We start from the raw sequence: 19,248 nt of genomic DNA on the forward strand, positions 1-19,248 counted from the left end.
TCGATTCACGAGGAAATCACAAAGTCCCGCCCAGATTCAAGAGGATGGAAAATGGGCCACACCTGGTGAAGTGAGAGTGGTGAGTTTCTGGAGGGTGTGTGGGATCAGAAATATGTTTGGAAAATACAATCTGCCATACCTATGAATAAAGTAGATGTATGAGGAAGAATAGTGGAGGATAGTAAAAAATTGGGCTGGATAAGTACAGAATACAAGATTATAAAAGAACTTGAAAATCAGGCAGAAGAGTTTGGCATGCTTAAATCAGAAATTGAGTCACTGAAGGGTTTTGAGCAAAGATTTCTTGGAGCAAAAAAGAATTCCACCTCAGTAAGACACGTATATTGTGAATCAAGGTGAGCTTTGCAAAGCACTTTTGGGAAAGCATTCTGCAGGTCTAAAAAACTCAGTTCTAGTCTCTGTGACTTCTTACCATTTCTACAGCTGTGAATTATACAAGGACAATGGGAGCACTTTGGCATATTTACTACAAGACAAACATTTTGAATGTATTTTCTTACTTTAATTTCACAAGAACAATCAGAGGTCAATATTATTATCCCCACTTTACATATGAAGAGACTGAAGCTCAGAAATGTTAAGTAACTTACCTGAAGTCAAATAGCTTATAATCATAGAACCATGATTAAAATCCAAGTCAGTCTGACTACAAAGCAAGGCTTCTTCTCCCTATGTCACACTACATGCCTTCATCATTTTGAAGATGAACATCATATAACATTATATATTTTATGCAAAAATATAAATAATTTAGTAGTCCCTTGGTATATATTTTAATGTCAGGTAATGGAAAATGTAAGCAACAGAAAGATTCAAATAAAGTTCCCTGCTTTGGGCCTGGAATAAGAACTTTTGAGAGAAATTAGAAAGGTGGGAGCTAAATCCCGTAATACCACTATCTGTAATGTATCCTCTCCCTAGCCACACACACAGACACCCTAAATGACTCAGGAAAACATATTTTGAAAAACCAGAAAACAAAACAAAACAAATATACAAACAAAAACCCAAGAAACTACAATCAAGTGGGGAGAATTTGTACAGATTTTATGGTTCTTTATTCTTCTCTATCAAAAACAGTGTTCACATCTCATATTTCTTTCCCTTTGAAGCTGCATTTATTGTTCTTATTCTGAAATTCAATCTGCAACCCTGACCCTACCTCATCCTTGTGACAAGGGCAAATTAGAAGGTTGACAATGTTTGTTTTTAGAAATTTTATAGCAACTTTTCGCCCCTGGCCATCTAAAATGTCCTTTATTGATTGAAAAAAAATTGCAATATGCTCTGCCAGTGGAATTTATATTACAGTAAGAGACTTGTGGGTATAAGGAATAAATCTAGTAGTAAGGTTGTAGGACTAGTAAGAAGCTGGGGACTAGGATCTCTGTGGGACAGAGGGGAGTGTTCAGCACATTCCCCAAATCCATCATATATATACTAATTCACTGATTAATTTCAAGTCTGACCCAAGCCACTTTTACATGGAATTCCTCAAAAAGGGAGCTGGCAAAGACAATGATAATAAGATATTCCATTGTAAGCTTTCTTTATAATCTATACAGCACATCTATGAGCATATCTCATATAAGTTCACAAACAACATTGCAAGGTGTTATTACCATTATCTTACAGATGAGAAAACTGCTTTAAAATCCTAAAGTAGCTTGGCAATGTCAGCAACCCAATCTAGCTCTTCTTCCTACAAGTCCACTACAAAAAGCACCCCCGCCACCGCCCATTATGAGCACTGTACCTCTGTGACTCACAAGCAGCACGACCCACATCCTTCATTATGAGAATGCTTGTGGCTAAGGCTGACCCAAGCACCATGTTAGAGAATGCTATAGCTTTTCTTCAAGGATTGCAATAACAGATGTGCTGTGCCAGAAACTCTTGCCCTCTGTGGCAGCCTAATGTAATATTGATGTCTCTCCCAGACACTCTGGGGCCCTGAAAAAAAAATTGCAGAGTGTCATGTTATTGATTCTGCTCTGCAACGGAGACCATGAAGGACTCCCCACCAAGAAGAAATATTGCCCACAGGAGCATGAGGATCAGAAGCAAGAGTTACAAAGATTTCTGAACAGACAACTTGCCATGGGTTTCTACTAGGGCATCAGAGAAACTTCTAGTTCCCATATATGCAACATGAGGGTGTGGATGAGCACTACCATCTCAGAGGTAAGAGTCAAACATCTACTATATGTGCAGGAACAGATAAATAAGGAGCTGAATATGTTATGAAGGATGTCCAGCAGGGGACCTGAACAAGGGCAGAGAAAGATTCTCTACCACACAGAATATAATAAGCCTTACAAGAGATACAAGGAAACTCTTGGAAGCATATGGAATGAAACAGAAATGGGTTCTGCTTATTCCTCATGCCCAGGCCCTTGGGCTCCTAGCCAAGTGTCCATGTTGGTTCTCTTTGCTGCCAAATCTGGGTGCACTGCCTGTCTTGACACTACATGGCCAGTGTGATAAGGCTGATTTATGATGAGAAGAAAAACCAGGCTTTCTCATTTGCATATTTTACCTTGTGGAAATTTCCCTTAGATCTCATAACTCTCCTAGGGCTGGCATTTGGGTCATTTTCTTCTCCAGTTGGCTTAGTTCAACAACAGCAAAATGTCTGGGCATTTGGCCATAGCAGAGGGGCAGGCAATGCTTGACTGAGATAAAGCTTATTTGACTTGGCAGATGTGCCCAAACCTCCTGAAGGCAGTGGGAGGTAGGCTTTATCTAATTATTCACAGCATGCTATTGGGGTAGAATGGGGGCATTGACCAAAGGATAAAGGGAGAGTCCTCTCTTACTGCAGCACTGGCCCACCTTGGAAAAGGCAGGCCTAGGTTTAGAACACCATCCTCCAAACCTGGAAACTTGGACACCAGAAAATCTGACCAAACCATTAGGAAGGTGAAAACGGTATAACTAGAAATCTGGCCCAGACATCAGCACACACCTTGGATCCAGAGCTTACTGCCACCTCTGTGACTTTGGAGAAGTCAACTGGCCTCTCTATTTCAACACAACACAAATGTCTTCCTACAGAGCTGCTTACGAAGAACTTGGAAGCCTAAGAATTTGGACCTTTGCAGTGAGAAAATTTTGGACAAAATATTCTATATCATCTTTATAGTAAAATGTATATATACCCATTTTTAAATATATTTATGGCTAGGAGGAATTCTTAAAAGAAGACACATTTTCAGAGTTTCTAAATGAAATCTATAGTTTTATAAAAGCACAAGAACTTTTTATGTGTAAAGTCAAAGATAAATATCAACCCAATGAAGTGAGCTCACTGAGGACAAAGACTATGTCTATTCCATTCACCTCTGTATCTTCTGTGCCTGGCATGTAAGTGCACTGATTAATATTAGTGTAAATAAATGAATGATGGAGAGGACCAAATTAGAACTGTATGCATATGTCTAGTCTCATACTTAAAATAAAGTAGGCCCTTAATAAGAGTTTTTCTTTTCCCTTTTTTGTCCTTTCTTCCTTTTCTTTCAATGTTGCCAAAAATAAAAACCTTCTTATAGGTAGGCATCGAACATTAAATATCTTTCAATAATATTGAGTTCCTGATTATATTTTGATAATGTTTTCCTCATCTGGCTCGCTAATCTTTATTTTATGATTAATTCATTTGTGTTCCATCCTCGGCAGGAGAGAGATGGACAGATGAGAACAAATGGCAGGATGGGCCATTTGGCTTCCCTACCACTGGACTAGTACAGGATTAGCCATGCATAGAAAAAAATATATATATGGTTTTTAAATCTATACAAGATTTGAAGAGAGTGTTAAGTTGAATAGATGGCTAGAATTCCAGAAATATTCATCACCACTGAACTTAAAATGGAAAAGGAAAATGTATAAGCTAAAGAGTACCTCAGAGATCATTCAGCTCAAAACCTTTGTTCTGCAGATTGAAAAACTAAAGCCCAGATGGTTTTTAAGTCCCCATAACTCATCATAATTCAGCCATGGCCTTCATCATTTTTGTTTCACCTAAACCAGGATAAATTCTTAGGCTAATGCATTTACTACTGTCACAATCTGGAAAGCTGATTTCACAGGGCTTATATTACTTTACTCAAAAGTATATTGGATGGAGAGCCAGTGGTACTTTTAGTGATTCTTTGGTAAAACAGACCATTTAGAAGCAGCTTCTTTGAATAAGAGAGTTGGCCTGACAAAAACTGACTGGAGCCAAGTGCCTCCTATGGGTTAAAGATTCTAATGTCAATTTTGTAGTGATTTTGCAGAACTAGTATAGCAAAGACCATTGACACCTTTCAATGCAGACAACATGCTCAAAGATGACTTCAGAATCATAAACTTAGTTCTAGTCCTGGTTTTGATTTCAACTGATTTAATAATGTAGACAAGGCCAACCATTGCTCTAGACCCTTACTGTCGGAAGAGACAGTTTATAAATTCACTTCCACATGCAAGTGTCCATGATTCCATTACACAATCAATTACCCTGAGAAAAATTTAAGCAGGGCACCCTTGAGCCAAGGGATGAAAAGTTAGCTGCCGCATTAGCTTAACTAAGTGTCAGTACACTCAATGAAACATTTTATTCTTAAAACATGCTCTGTTACAGTTTCTAAACTTTCACTAATATGTATTGAAAAAGAAATGATAATGAACCTTCTAATATTTTAAGGGCAAGAAAGAATTTCAAAGCCATTATCTTAGGAAAAGAAAATTGACAGGAGATTTATTTTTTATATTTTAAGCCACATTTTCTATTTTATTTCATAGAAAAGTTTTTACAGGGGCAGTTGTGATATGTAAAATCTTTAATCTATATATATCAAAGCTTCTTCCTTCCTTATAGATTAGGTGTGTTCTCTGAGCTCCTATTCATTTGTCTAGACCATTAGGTTTCAAAGAGTTTTAGCCTAAACCACATTCAATGGAGTCCAGGTATAATCTCAACAAAAGTCTTCAAATAGATAAAGGAAAATCAAACAGGAAGACTCCGTTGGAATACCTTGGCTCCTAAAACTCTAGTTGCATTAACTCTACACATTTCCTACTTCTGCATCCCACACTGGGAATCATCCTAAGTGGTTAAGATCTAAAATACCAACACAGTAAGTGTAACTATAATCAACTGTGTTTATTAATTTCTTCAAGACCATATCACAGTCCAATAAACATGGAGTTGTTCAATGTGGTTGTTCTAAATGCAGTTAATAGCAGGATGTAATTCGAAGCTGTCTCAGCTCACTTACAAAACCCTTGCTCTGTTAATTGTGATTTCACACCCCACTAAACAGCACAGCCTGGAGCTAACATTTGTGAGAGGAACACTTAGCATTTGTAGTTAGGTCCTCTCCACTGTTGTTTTTCCTGATGCCCTGTGGTTAACTTTTCCTTTTTTTCATAAGCTCAGTAGATTGAAGTAGTTGCCTTTCTCAGGGAAATGCTCTTTCGTTTTTTCCTTCACCTGGCAGGAAACAGCCTGTGGATACACCTATTATCTTGCTTTTTGCTTTTGTTTTAACCTTTCACTCTTTCACCATTGTTCTCAGAGCAACAGCATGTGGCCAACACACACTTTATGTTTCCTACAGCTGGTTGCCATCAGTCCCTGTGATTAAACAATAGAATACCTTTCTCTGCTTGGGCTCATTCACACCAGCATCCCTGAATCTTTCTTTACCTAATTGTTCCCTTGGGAAGGGACAGTATTGTCTAATGGAAGGAAAATGTCAGCAGGAATTCCAAATTACTTGGGGAAAAGTAACATCTCTATCTGGAAGAAGAACATATATTTGAAGAACCAAGCATAATGTGTTATTTTGTGTTACATCCACAGGTGTTTCCAAATATGCACCACACGCAGACTAGATTTCATCCAAGCCAGGAGCCCTTAACTAAATTTTAAAGTGAGACCCTAATCTAGGGAGCACCTTATCCCATCTGAATCTGACTCTTCATATGAAAATTGAGAGCATTAAGAGTCAGACTGGATGATCTCTAAGGCTTTCCTACTAACACATTTATAATCTATGAATATTCAAATTTTAAAAACAAGAACATACATTTTATTGCAATGCAGAGGATAGTGGCTGTTTGGAGAAAGGAGCAATAGAACGAATGTATTAAGAAGTACACTGTGAAGTTTTTCATAAAATTAGGCTCCTGTTGTTCAACTGGCTCCAAAAAGTACCCTCATTTTCTCCCTTGGCTCATCCATTTCAAAGATAGTATCACCGTTCTTGCCATCCCATTTGTCAAGCCTCCACAGCTCTAATAACATATTCCAGAAAAGTGTTAGAGGGCAAATATTTAAGAATTTGTTTTGATCAACACTTGTACATCATTAAACACAATCAGGTGCTAACATTCTAGCAGGGGATTTCATGTAAATTTCATACAACATCACTAATATTTAAGGAAATAGATATGTTCATTCTTTGTGCAGTTTTAATTAAAATATAAGGTAATATTTGTCAGCAAAAAAAATAATAATCGGAGCTCATTTTCTAATTCTTATAACCACTGCAAGTTTTCTACTTAATGAAGAAATGATGTTTAGACCACAGGTGTGGTTTAAACCTGGATGTCATGTGAAATACCATCTTTCGGGTAACATCTGTGTGTCCCACCACAGATCCCATAAAGTGGTGTCTCTCCCATGGTGAAATAGGTTACTGGTGAGCTGTGGAGGGGATGCTCAAATAGTTCCACATCCATACCACTGGGGTATTTTGGCCTACAGTTTCACAGTAATTACAGTTCAGGGCTTTTGAAATTCCCCAAGGTTATTACTCCATGTGTATGCTAAACAGCAAGGTGTAAATATCGTCTAAGTGTCAGTTGAAGAACATCTGGACAGTGGATGGAGCTGGCTCCAAAGATGGTCCTGATGACACAGCTAATGGATGCCAAGTGTGGAAACAAATTCATGTTCAAAGGTCCTCTCCCTCGTTAGGATCATTTCCAAGTGCCATGACCTCAAGGAATGGGTCTCCTGATATTAAATTGGAACATGTGTAGATGAGATAAAATATTTTCAAGACAACAATACTGTAGGAATTTAGGTGAGGCTAACACAAATGTGTCCAAGGAAAGCAAAGCATCAGAAAGACAAGACATCGAAGGTGACTTACTGTCATGCGCTACTTATCTGCCTTTCGGAGTCCTCTGGGATGTTCAAACACAATTCCTAAAGGCAGATAATAATAAAAGAAAGGCTAGAAAATTGGGAATCAGATCTATTCAGTACATGAAGAGTTCTGAGCAAGAAGTACTTAAGTTTGCGCCTAAACCCATTTTACTCATTTATGTACAACGGAAATCTTGAGAGGAGTAAATGAGTACATGTAAACCATTTCTCATGTGAATTCAAAAATGTTCATTATTTTCTTCATTCAGGAATGAAGGATCTAGTGAAAAAGAAAACTAGGATTTACTGCAAAGTTTAAAACAAGGGAGAAAACATTTATATCGTAAACAAATATTCGTTGTATTCTTGCTATGTGTGTTGCCTGGCACCCCATTATCCCTCACAAGGAAAGAGCATACTAACCTACACAGATTGCTGGTACTCACAAGTTTAGTTATGATAACCAGTTTGAGCAAAGCTTGTCAGGTATGTGTGTCACAGTTTACTTTATGACCAATGGCATAATTTTGCAATACAGACTATAGCCAAACACACAACACAAGTGTTCTCCAGAATAATACAACTTGGACAGATCAAATGCTGTAGACTTTACTAGTCCCATGAGCTAACTCATGAATTAACTTGTTCAAACTTATATGCTGAGTTAAGAATGAAAAGAGAAAGCATAAAATATTATCTTTGTGTTTCCTAGGAGCTAAAGAAAATGGGCTGTAAAAGAAGTGAATGGGTAAAGTGATTGAAACTGGTGATGCTAAGACTAACTTTAGAGTGACAAGAGATCTTTGAATCTGTTCAAGTGACCACAGGTAAAGAAGTTTAGAGCAGTATCTTGAATAGACTCAAGTGAAAATAGTTAAGGTGTGTGAAGTTCAAATAGAAGAAGGCTGCAGCAGTCAGAAGCAAAGATCAATAGAAGCTTGATGTTATCTAATGGGAGCAACAGAGATAAGAAAGACAAATTTGGTGCTATTGTGATTACAACAACAACAAGGATTTGATAAAAGCTCAGCTTAGAGAAAAAAATATGTACCTAAAAGATTGCAATAGGAAAGATAATTCAAATCCACTTTGCAGCAAATGATTCGTGAACTTTTTAAATATGAGAGTCCATTGTAACCAGAAATATGGAGCATGAGGGAGATAATAGAAGCAGGTGCCTGAGATACAGGCTTAGGACTGCTACCTACTGACATTTTGATCTTGGGCCATCGGTTATCCTCCGTGGGCATAAGTTTCCCAGTTATCTAAAATGGCACCCCAAAAGACAGTGGGAAAGAACATATCTGGAAAGAGCAGTGGTATCTGCAGTCTGTGGAACTCTGTTATAATGATTTGCTCACCCTATCTTGAAATAGTGACTTATCCCAACCTGTATGGTAAAAGCAAACGATCATCACAATGAAGGAGGAGTCTTTTGGTCTTTGTCAGTTTTCTCACATTGGAGTGCTCTGCCAAAATAAATTTTGGTTGCACTTTATATTTAGCTTTTGATAGTAGCATAGTCCCAAGAAATCCTTTTTTCTCTGTATTTAGCAGGATGCTGTCCCGCTCATCCTTGTATCCTTAGAACATAAGGTTGGGGGCCTGGCACATCATAGATACAATGTGATTTCTTAAAAATTATTGGACGGAATTTCTTGAACACTTGAATGTCATAAAGCCAAAAATTAATTCCATTCACTTTCAGAACTCAAACTGTGAAAGTAGCAGTTGCCTCACTTGAGAATGGGCCTGAAGTTCGGCCCCTCTGACTGGAGCTCACTTTGCTCTTTTCTATGCCCAACCTGAGCTGTTAGATCACAGGTACCGACTGTCAGACTGCATGCATGTTGTCATTTATACTCAGATTCCTGGTTTCTGCTTAGATATAGGAAGGAAAACAAAGTGGCTAGCTTCCTATTATAATGAAGAGGAGGCTCTGCCTGGCCAGCACTCATTCGCAATGATGTAAGGCACCTCATTTTACACCAGGGCTGCTCACCAGGTGTTAAGGGATTCTTTCAACAGGGCTAATGACTTCAACAAGCCCATAGTTGCAAGTTTATGTCAATACCCCTGTGGCCAATTTGTCATATAAAACCATTTTAAAATATACACAGCTGCACTAGCCATTCTTTTTCATTCTAGCCTGGCTTTTTCATTTTAAAATTTCACTGAAGTATAATATGCATACATCATGATTGTATAATTTGATGAATTTTCACAAACTGAAATGTCCTCCCATGAAACAAGAATCCAGATCAATAAGGAGAACGTTATCAGTACTCAAGAAGCACTCCCGTGCTTCCTTCCAGTCACTCACTTCCCACATCCCCAAGACTGAAATCTATACTGACTTCCAACACCGTAGATTACTTTTGCTTGGTTTTGGCTTTTATATGAGCAGTTTCATAGAGGAGGCACTCTTTTGTTTCTCACAGACCCCCCTTTATTGCCTGGGGAAATGGGCCTTTATGCAACTCTGGAATGCCATAATTTCATACTGATAACCTGGGTTCAATACAAAGAAAGGAAAGCATACCTTGAGGCTGTGTTATATGAGATCTTTGTGTTATTCTTGGCCTTTTTAAAAACACAGATAAAATCAGATCCAGTTCAAAGTTTCAAGCTATACAAGGGGCATGTTAGTCTTGCCAGTTCACAACTATATTGTCAACATAGCTTCAATGTTGTAGCTATTCCAGAAGCTATACGTTAGGAGCGTCCCACATTTGGATGTGTACTAAGACACAGGGATCAATTCTCCCAGAAACACATGTAGGGATTGAATAAAAGGGCAGAAGACAGCCCAAACTTGTTGGCATAGGCACAGTAGTTGCCATAAAATTTAAATACAAATAATTGTTACAGCCACAAGTGCCAAAACTTCTGTAGCTGAGGCCCCTAATGAGATGGGATAATAAAAATTAAGACAATTTAGAAAATAATCTGCTTTTAGCAGAGGAGTCATTTAATGTCCTAGTCCAGACTGACTCAGAACAAGAGGTGCCCGGCCCCCTCCCAATAAAACTCAGTATGACAGGAGAAGATCAGGGAACAGGGATATAAATATGTTTTTCTAAAGAAACATAATAAATCAATTTGCTGTGAGCACCTTGCTTCTTTTCCTTGAGTAATCACTTTCCATTTTCTCTTGGTATTTTATGAAATTTAGCACCCATAAACACCAGAATTTACTGGACATCTAAGACATAAGGTCCCACTTTGCATCATTTCCAAGATCACAAGACTCTTAAAAATCAGCTAGGAGAAAGGCAGGATGCTGGAGGATTAGCATCAGGTGGTTCTGTTCACTAAATGAGGAAATAAAGACTAGATAGTTAAAGTTTTCCAATCATGGAACAACAGTGGCGTTAGCTTATAGGTGGTTATATGGAAAGTCCAAAATACCTTCCAATTTCACGAGAGCCATTGGCAAATTCTACTCACTATTAAGAATTCAAACAATGGCTAACACTTATTAAGCTAAAGTTACATATTAATTATTTCACTTAATACTAAAACCAACCCCATGAGATTGTCTCCATTTTATACACATGCAAAATGAGGCACAGATAGGTAACCATATGCCAAGGTCATGAAGTAGATTTAAACATTTTTTGGAACAGAGAACCCACATTGTAAACAGTGACTTTCAAACTTTCAAAATATTTTTGCCATGATTCAGTAAGAAATTATTTTACATTGTTACCCAAAATATACACTCATACATACATAAATACATCCTACCAAAAAGTTTTAGAAAATAATATTCATCTTTACTACATGCCTTAGATCAGTATTTTGATATTTTCTACTGTATTTTGAACTCTTCCATTTCCTTTTAAGTTACTCATTACAATTCACTAACGTATTTCATGACAAATAGTTTATGCTCTGCAATTAGAAAAACACTGATTTCTTTCAAGTCAAGATGGAGAAGTAGGTAAGTGCTGTGCTTGCATCCTCTCACAACCACATCAAAATTACAACTAAATTACAGAATAACCATTACTGAGAATTTCTTAAAGTCTAGCTGAACAGAAGTCCTATAACTAAGGACATATAGTAGGAGCCATGTTAAGACTGGTAGGACAGGCTGAGATGCTAAAAAGGCCAGTCCCACACCCACATGTGGCAGTTAAAAATTGGGAGGAATATCTTGGCTACAGGGATGCCTGCCTGAGGAGCAAAGGGTCCCAGTCTCACCCCAGGATCCCCAGCCCAAGGCTCCAGTGACAGGAAGAGAAGTCCCCACAACTCTGGCTATGAAAACTGGTAGGGATTGCGCCTGAGAGAGACAAAGTTCTGCTGGAGTCCCAAAACCTCCTCCTAAAGGGCCCGCACAGGAATTTAATTTGCTGATAGACTCTCTCGCTCTGAGCTTCAGTGCTGGGGCAGAGCTTGAGAGGCACCAGGGACATACGGGGAGGAACTGAATTGTCTGGCTTCAGAGTGAGGGCTGCAGGGGCCGCTTTCTCTCAGACAGAAGTGCTGGCAGAGGCTATTGTTCCATTGTGGCCACATGCAGATGCAGGTGGCCACCATAATTGAGTCTCCGTTAACCTGACTAAGACCATTCACCCTGCTCTGGTGATTCCCTGAGACCCTGCCCAACCCAACATGTATGCCCATCCAAGACATTTCCAGTGGCTTTTCCATACAAATGGCCTGTCTTGACTCATGCTACAGACTTTCCTAAAATCTCTCAAAGGTTCACAAACCCCAAACAAATTGCATTTGGTCTTGGCATACTCCATATCTCTTTCTGAGCTGCCCCAAGCCCAGCATTGTGGCAGCCAGCCTCAAATAGAACCTTGGCCTCTCCTAGGTACCTCCAAACCAGCATGAGCGGCAGCCATCTGCAGATTGCTTTGTGGCTCATGCCAGGCAGCCTCAGGCAGGGCACAGGCCGCAGCTTAACTTGGCTTAGGGCAAGGCCCCTCACCAGGGCAGCATACTCAGTGACCACCAGTCTTCCAACCTAGCCAGAGCACCACTCAGATGCCTCCACAGACAGCACACCAAAAGGGCAGACCGGGAAGGCACAAGACCCCTGCTAAAGTATATCCTGCTTTGTAGGATCAGCCCTTGCACAGCAGCAACTCCACTGTAGTCATGGTCAGTTCTCACAACCAATCAGACTGAGGGTCAGTCTCTGCCATTGCTGTAAAAACAACTGAGACTCAACTACAACAGGAAGGCACACACAAACTCCCCAAGGAACACACCTGAAACACCTGGCTCAGGTAACCAGGGAGACTACACCACTGAGTCCCACAGGAACCTACTACATAAGGCAACTCTACTTATACTGGGAGACATAGCAGCCCTATGTAATACATAGAAACAAATACAAGGAGGCAGCCAAAATGGGGAGACAAAGAAACATGTCCCTTAATGAAAGAACGGAACAAAACTCCATGAAAAGAACTTAACCAAATGGAGACGAGCAATCTACCAGATGCAGAGTTCAAAGTGCTGGTTATAAGGATGTTCCATGATCTAAGTGAGAACTTCAACAAAAAGATACAAAACATAAAAATGGAGATAGAAGACATAAGAAAGAGACAGTCAGAAATAAAGAATATAATAACTGAAGTGAAGAATACATTAGAGGGACTCAATAGTAAATTAGGTGAAGCAGAGGATGGAATCAGCAATTTAGAAGATAAGGTAACAGAAAATGCTCAATCAGAACAGCAACAAGGAAAAAGAATCCCCTCTGCCAAAATGATGATAGTTTAAGGGCTTCTGGGGCAATATCAAGCATTGGGGTACCATAAGGAGAAGAGAGAGAGCAATGTATTGAAAGCCTATTTGAAGAAACAATGATGGAAAACTTCCCTAGCTACCAAAGGAAATAGACATACAAGCCCAGAAAGTACAGAGTGTCCCAAACAAGATAACCCAAAGACCCACACCAAGACACATCTCAATTAAAATGCCAAAGCTTAAAGACAAAGAGAGAGTCTTAAAAGCAGCAAGAGAAAAGCAGTCAGTTACCTACAAGGGAGCTCCCCATAAGCCTGTCAGCTTATTTCTCAATAGAAACTTTTCAGGCAAGAAGGGATTGGCATGAAATATTCAAAGTGATAAAAATCAAGGAACTACAACCAAGATTACTCTATCATTTAGAACCGAAGGACAGATAAAGAGCTTCCCAGACAAGAACAAAGTAAAGGAGTTCATCACTACCAAACCAGTATTATAAGAAATATTAGAGGGTCTTCTTTAAGAAGAAAAAGAAGAAGAAGGAGAGAGACAGACAGAGAGACAGAGAGACAGAGAGACAGAGAGACAGAGAGAGAACAAAAATATAAATAATACAATGGCAATAACTACATATCTTTCAACAATTACTTTCAATGTAAAAAGATTAAATGTTCTACTCGAGTCATAGGATGGCTGAATGGATAAGAAAACAAGACTCATATGCTGCCTACAAGAGATTCACTCAAATCAGAAGACACATAACAGACTGAAAGTAAAGAAAAAGAAATAGAAAAATATTTTATGAAAATAAAAATGAAAAAGAAAAGCTGGGGTAGTAATACTTATACTAGACAAAATAGACTTTAAAATGAAGGCTATAACAAGAGACAAAAAAGGACCCAGTTATCCCAATTCTCGATATTTATCTGAAGAAACACAACTTCAAAGGGACATATGCATCTACATATTCATTGCTGTATTATTTATAATAGCCAAGAAACCTGGGTGTTCATCCATGGATGAATGGATAACGAAGAGGTGGCATATATATAAAAGGAATATTACTGAGCCATAGCAATGAATGAAATCTTGCCATCAGCAGCAACATGAATGGACCTACAGGCTATTGTGCTCAGTGGAATAGGTCAGACAGAGAAAGACAAATGCCATATAATTTCATTTACATGTGGAATCTAAATAAGAAAATAAACAAAGAAAACAGAAACAGACTCATGGATAACATTTCGATGGTTACCAGATAGGAAGGGGTTTGGAGGAAAAAGTGAAAAGGGAGAAAAGATTAAGAAGTATAAGTTGGTAGTTGCAAAATTTTTGTGGAGATGTAAAGTATAGTATGGGAAATATAGTCAATGTTATTATAATAAGTATGTATAGTATCGATTGGATACTAGATTTATCGGGGTGATAACTTCATAAGTCATACAAATAGCTGATTACAGTGTTGTACACCTGAAACTAATTAAATATTGTATGTCAACTATAATGGAAAAATAAAAAATTATTTAAAATGAGGAAAGAAAAACACTGATCTAAAGCATCATTCTCTTGTTTTCCCAGGCTCTTTCAATTTGCTTCTCTAGGAATGGATTTTAAGACAATATTGTTAAATTTACCACCAGTGGTGTGCTGGTCAATGTTTAACAACTAGACATATAGGACTTCTGAGGGGACTGGTTATTAATGTTCGCTGATTTCTCCAATATAAATATTCCCATTGTGGTGAATTTGAAGCTATCAATGTGGCATTACTAAATGGACTTGGAAAGAAATATGTATATATGGGTCTTCAGAGCTCATACCAGCCAAGTGAAGTATACAAATAATTTTCCCCCAAATTTTCAACAAAACAGAACTGAAAAGAAAAATGTTCTAAAGTCATGTCATTGACTAGAAGAGCTAGAGATAAGTTATCGGTGGCATTTAATTGCCTATTTGATGGCAATTATTCTAAGCCTAGTCTCACAGTGTCTGATATATAGAAGTTGCTTCTATTTGAGTATGGAGTTCATAAGTGCCATAACTTGAAGAATATCAGTTAGGTTCTGATACTTCCTTATCTGTACACCGAGGTATCTAAAATTTTATGATTAAAAATATTTCTTTTCTCTTAAGCCAATATTTTGGCCTATTTAAAAACTTGATCATCCATAAATGGGTAACAAATTAACTTGCATTAACATGCTAAAAACAGATGGTTTAATAAAACAAATGGTTTCATTTGTAATAAGTAGGAAAATTGAGAAAATGAGGATTCCAATAAGAGTATGAGGGAAGAAATGACTTTGGAATAGTTGCATTTCTAGGAAAAAACATCATAAATAAGGTAACACAGTGGGAGCCACCATAAGCCCTGGGGCCATCTGAGATTCAGGACAACGCCAGGCATCTGGAGAAGGGCATGTTTGGGTAAAAGGAATGTTACAGAATGAAATTAACAATCTATGTAGAATATTATTCATAGTCTCTAGCACAGGTGCTCAATGAATTCTAGAATCTTTAGGAAAAGCGAATGGGAAAAAGAGGAGGATTTCTATTCAGGAATCATTAGTGACAAGTGACAGAAAACAGATTTTAAACTGACTTGGGGAAAAAGAGTTTACATAACTGGGAAATTTTTGCTTAATTAAATAACATATATAATATTGTCAGGTTTCACTATTTATCTCTTTGCTCTGCATCTCAGACAGGCTCTTGCCTCATGGAGATAAGGTGGCTGCCAATAGCTTCAGGCTTATACCCATCTTTCTAAGTCATTCTAACAGAAACAGGATGCTTTTCTCCTAGTGGTTCCAAAAAATGTTCTCAAATTAACCTTGGTTGGCAATGATTTGGTCATAGGCTCATCCCAGAGAACCAACTGCTGTGGCCAGGGACACATCACATTCTGGTTAGTCATGTGTGTCACGAGGCATTTACCTCTCAAGCCAGGAATAGATTCACTTCACCTTGTAAACATATGTGTTGGTTCCCAATTGAAAACTGTGATATGGTTTTCAGAAAACAAATGGATGTTAATCAGTCAAACCACAAGAGAAAATCCAGGCTACCCCTTATGCTCATCATTTCCATACAGCTCCCTGCCCCACAAATTGTAATCACTTTAGAACTCAAAAACTCTAATCTCAGCCTAATGAGGTCAACTAGACTGCCATTGCCTCCTGGCAGAAAAGTGCAACCATTGGGCTTCCCTCATAGGATTCTTTTTCTAAAGAGTCAAAGTTTGCCTTTTATGTTTTGTCCAGTTTAATAGCTATTTTTAGGCAGAAGGCAAGTCCAATACCAGTTATTATAACTTGACCAGAAACAGAAGCAAGCTATAGATATTCTAAAGACTTTATTTAGCACTAGGCAAAGATGGTGCTCTTTCATTTTATCATTTATATACTGCGGGAAACTGGAGAGATGGGGATGATATTTTTGTAGAAACATGTATGATATGTGTTGCTTTGAATAAGATTGATTGGGCAATAATGATAAAAGTCTTCTTAAATCCTAATTCTATATTCACTTCTCACTCTATCTTGAACAATTTGCATTTCTCTCTGTCTCTCTCTCTCTCTGTCTCACTCTGTCTCTCTCTGTCTCTGTCTCTGTCTCTCTCTGTCTCTCTCTCTTTCCAGTAATATATAATATAATTCTTTCTCACCAGGAAGCAGTAAGATTTAGTTCATTGAGCAAAACACTGACATTATTCAAGAGAAAGGACTATGTACACACAGGACATTATTAATAATAGCCACTTAATGGATCATATTGCCAACAGGTAAAAATGTTCTCCTGTGAACAGTATCCCTCCTTTTCTTCTCCATTACTACTGTGTTCAGAGCTAAAGGGAAAGCTTTTGACAAACCCAGTTTCTGTGCTCCCTGTTCATGCTGACAAACCTGTAAGTTCTATTAGAGTTGGCAGCTTCTAAGATGAAAAGGACAAAGGTAAACTGCAGGGAGTTTGGGAAGGCTCCAATTCCAAGGCTTTGTAATGAGGGTAGGAAACGAGAATGAAATAAACAGCTGAGATGGCAACACACACATACAAACACACATAGAAAGAGAGAGAGAGAGAGAAAGAGAAATACTGGCACTTTGTCATTTAGAAAAATAAAGATTTACTTTAGAGGGGAGTGAATAAATCTTTCATATACATTCTATAGTAAATGATCCAACCAAATTAATATTATTGATTGAAAGTAAATTACTAGCAATCACCCTAAGATTCAAGGTGTAATGGAATTGTAAATCTGTTTGCCTACCTCATAAAAACATTTTCCTCTAAATTCAGAAGATAGAGGAAATAGGAGATATGACTTTGTGAGGGGTGGAGGGGGTGGGGGGAGGGGCAGTTGTCCAAGGCCAACCAGCGAAGTGAGAGTTTCTCCTTTCGGCATCATCAACATCCCTTTCTGGCTCCATCATTGAGATAGGCAGTGTCCCTCTCCTCAATGTAGTCACCTATGAATCTTGGGCTTCTTTTATCTTCTCTATGAATAAAACTGTCTCATCAGAAAAGGTCTGATCAATTCACTCCCACTACTTGGACTAATTTTTTGGTTATTTGAAATTTTATATACATTGTAGAATTTCAAACTTCTTCAAATTAGAGAAATTTGAGAGAAAGCAGAACTCTCTTCCCTAACTTGAAATCTTAATACAGAGGCCTGGCTGCCACTCTTCTGCCTTGTCATTCATACTTTCAAGGAACTTAAGCTGTTATTTTGTATGTAGCTTTCCATTCCTTCTAATCTATCTCAGATGAATAGTGTATGTTTTAATCTTTCTAATTTCTTCAAGTGCTCTCAACTTTTCCAGTTTTACTTTATGTTTTTTTTTTCCTTAAAAATCAGCAATTCATAGTCAAAGGAAAGATCAGAGCTATTTGAGCTGAATTTCTTTATTGCCATTCTCTGAGTGGAACTTCTAATTCTTATGACCAATCTCTGAAGAACTTACATGCTACTTGGAATTTATAATTTAACTAACATTTGACAACTGTATGTGAGCCACTGTGGAAAATACAACATCTAAGGCATTGTTTATATATATATATAGTAACTTATACTTTAATAGGAAAGAAAAAACCATTTTTATTATTATTAAGTTTCAATTATAAAAAAACTATGCAAATAAGTATAAAACAAAATATAATTACCATGATAAATATAAAATAAACTACATAGGAATGCAGCAAATGAAGAGACCCTCTTACAGGTAGAGTGATGCAGAAGGCTACTAAGGAGTAGAAATTTTAAGCTAGATCTGATCAAAATGGTTAAGTTTGAAATAGTCAGCCACTGATCATTTCTTAAAGGCTTCTGGATAAAAAATACCTTTGTTCCCTAGCAAGAGTAAAGGAATTAGAATTGTGTAATGATACATCCTGCTATTAAAAATGCCAGCATTACAGCCTCTGTTTACCCAATTGAAAATAGCAGTTTAAGAACATGAGCTATGTCTTTTGTTGCCTATAATCTTGGAGCTGAAAAATTTATAATCAAATTTATAATCAATTGCATATGTTAGCACTAACCCTAACTCTTCTTCAGATCAGCTGAGTATGTAGGCTTTGAATACTCAGAAGCCCTTAAGCAACTTAAGAGTTTATTTATAAGGAAAGAGTGAGCATGGTTTCTGGTATTATATTTCCCCTGGATAAACTACTTATTCACTAAGTCAAAGTGGATTTTATTTCTGATACCAAATCCCTGAGCAAAATCAAGAGAGGAAGAAAAATACATATTAGCATATGCAGAATGCTTTCTGCCCATATATTCCAGGGGTTATATTCAAGCAAACCTCTGAGAGTCCATTAATGCATGGATTAATAAAACATTGGTGAGCAAGTAGCCTATAGAGAAGGCTATGCATGATTGTTTATAGTCAACACATCACTCATCATCCCTGAATGGAGATGTTTGACTGCAGAGCTGCAATTCTCTGGCTGTATATGAATATGGCTACAGTAGGGAGCCTGTTTATCTGGAGAATGTGTTGCTAGTTGATTTATAATGAAAAGAAATCCGAAAAGAAGTAGTTGGTGCACTTTCTCCTGATTTGATAAGCTGTTACACAGATAAACAGTTGCATTGAATTAAGCATGTTTGTCTGTTTTTCAACATCAAATTTTAAGTTCCCATTCTTTCTGTTTCTTAGGACTTCATTTTAAGTAATGCTAAATGTTTTTAAATTATGTATGGCCCTACTATCTTAATCATTGTAATTTCTGCTTTAGGAAAAAGGTAAATGAGAAAATATTAAAACAGTGTATGTAAACATTACTTTAATTGATTCTTAATTTATAATTCTCTAAAACTATATTAAATGTTACTTAAAGATGCCCTGTCAGGACTTAAAGGA

General features: G+C 37.6%; 1 protein-coding gene across 3 annotated transcripts in view; it reads left to right on the forward strand.

Annotated features, from left to right (window-relative positions):
* The window catches only part of GRM3 (glutamate metabotropic receptor 3), a 206,955-nt gene that overhangs the window by 91,773 nt on the left and 95,934 nt on the right, over window positions 1–19,248 (forward strand). The window contains exon 1 of one of the 3 annotated variants that reach the window (XM_016148029.2): window positions 7,917–7,989. The exons of the other annotated variants lie outside the window; for them this stretch is intronic. The gene's annotated coding sequence lies outside the window, so the exon portion shown is untranslated. Of the gene's footprint in view, window positions 1–7,916; window positions 7,990–19,248 lie in introns of those variants that run through there. 3 annotated transcript variants of the gene reach the window in all.

The sequence above is a fragment of the Rousettus aegyptiacus genome, unplaced genomic scaffold (genome assembly GCF_014176215.1).
Source record: "Rousettus aegyptiacus isolate mRouAeg1 unplaced genomic scaffold, mRouAeg1.p scaffold_m13_p_13, whole genome shotgun sequence".
In the NCBI taxonomy this organism is placed as follows: Eukaryota; Metazoa; Chordata; class Mammalia; order Chiroptera; family Pteropodidae; genus Rousettus; species Rousettus aegyptiacus.